This window comes from Gopherus flavomarginatus, assembly GCF_025201925.1.
Source record: "Gopherus flavomarginatus isolate rGopFla2 chromosome 13 unlocalized genomic scaffold, rGopFla2.mat.asm SUPER_13_unloc_6, whole genome shotgun sequence".
NCBI classification, from domain to species: Eukaryota; Metazoa; Chordata; order Testudines; family Testudinidae; genus Gopherus; species Gopherus flavomarginatus.
Genome location: NW_026114614.1, coordinates 764 through 2,500, shown reverse-complemented (window position 1 = coordinate 2,500; position 1,737 = coordinate 764). Strand labels below are relative to the sequence as shown.

The 1,737-nt window shown below is 68.9% G+C and overlaps 1 non-coding gene across 1 annotated transcript; it reads right to left on the bottom strand.

Moving 5' to 3' along the window:
- Positions 1 to 1,201: 1,201 nt before the first annotated feature.
- Positions 1,202 to 1,353, bottom strand: LOC127041875 (5.8S ribosomal RNA). The gene has a single exon (XR_007771738.1). It is a non-coding gene; the product is annotated as a 5.8S ribosomal RNA (ribosomal RNA).
- Positions 1,354 to 1,737: the final 384 nt, after the last annotated feature.

The following is a 1,737-nucleotide window of genomic DNA, read 5'->3' as shown; positions in this document are numbered from 1 at the left end:
GAGAGCGAGGCAGGAACGGCGGCCGCCCGCCGCCCTCACCACCACCTCCACACCGCCGCCACACACAGGGGGAAGAGGAAAGCGCTCAGTGGCCCCGGAGGAGGCTCGATTTCGGACCACCGCAGCCACCTTCGAGGCGGAGGGTGGGATGGGGAAGAACAGCTCAACGCAGGAGGAACGGAGATGTTCACCGTGGGCACCGTGGCGAGCGGAAGAGAGGCGGGGGGTGGACGGCACCAGGTAGTATCCACGAGGCGGGCGCCGTGGGGCCAGGGAAAGGAAAGAGAAGAACGGCCGGCCGGCAGAGGCGCGGACAGAGCAGATGCGGCGGGGAGTGGTGGCGGGTGAGGGTCGGGGTGAGAGATTCGCAACCTGGGCGCCCTCGCGAACCTCTCTGGCCCCTTCGCCTCTCCTCTCCTCCTCCTCCCACTTCTCTCCAACGTCACGCGCACGTACCGTCCCGCGCTCTCCTCTCCTCCTTCTCTCCTGACTTTCTGACGCCCTTCCTCTTCCTGGCACAGAGTCTCGCCCTCGCGCCCCGACCCACACCCCGGCGGTCTCGGGCACCGACTGAACCCCGGGCGGGGAAGGGGAGGGACCGGGAAGCCCCGCGGGCAATCGTGTCACCACAGACAGCCGCGCGGGGCAGAGGCCCGTCTCCCCCTCGGGACCCACCCTGGAGCCGGCGCCCGTCGAAGGCGCCCCACGTGCTTAACCGACGGCCACCAACGCAACGTCCCCCCCCGCCACCGACCGTGGAACCGACTCCACAACCCCCGTCCCAACCGCTGCCGAGAGCGGGGCACGAGGAGAGGGGGGCCGACCGGGGGTGAGGGGGAGAGTGGATAGGCCGACGGGGCATGCACAGGACCGGCCGCCATGATGCCACGCTCCTCCACGAACGGGACGAGCTCCCCGAAGCGAGCGCTCCGGGACATCGGTTCTGAACTTAGGGGGACGAAGGCAACACGTTCGGGGAGAGCCTCCCGCCACTGCTCCCCCCCGTTCCCGAGTACGGGAAGGGGTTAGGGGCCACGCGGGACAGACTGACCGACTCCACCGGGGTGCCTGCGACGCCTTGAGCCGCGCCTCGCGCGGAGGGCAGCGGCGGGGCTGCTCACGGCCCCTCCGCCAGGGGAGGAGAGGGCCGCGCGTGTCCCGCCGCCGCCCACGCATCCGCGGGTACGATTGATATTCAAGCGAACGCTCAGACAGGCGTAGCCCCGTGAGGAACCCGGGCCGCAAGTGTGTTCGAAGTGTCGATGATCAATGTGTCCTGCAATTCACATTAATTCTCGCAGCTAGCTGCGTTCGTCATCGACGCACGAGCCGAGTGATCCACCGCTAAGAGTTGTCACGTGGCTTTTTTTCGGGAGGCCTATTTTTTTCTCTCTCGGCTCTCTCTCTCTTTTCCCCCCGGCGCGGCCAAAGCCCTGCCGGCGGGGGGGTTCCTTCTCCGCACCGCGCCGGTCGAGGTCCCCGGCCTGCTGTCCCCGAAGGGGGAACGCGGCCGGGCGGGTCTGGGGGCGACGGGAGCGGGGAGGCCCGCAGGTCCCTCTTTCTCTCGCCACCGCCGCAGCAGCCCGCCTCGCCGGTCCCCCCGGGACGTCCTGCCCGGCCAGGACGGCCCTCTTCAGCGTCCGTCTGCGCCCCTTCTCGTACGTAATCATCCAAAAAAAGTTTAAGACCCTCCCGAAGGCTCGGGTAACGTCCCAGGCCGCTTGGCTCGCAGGGGCC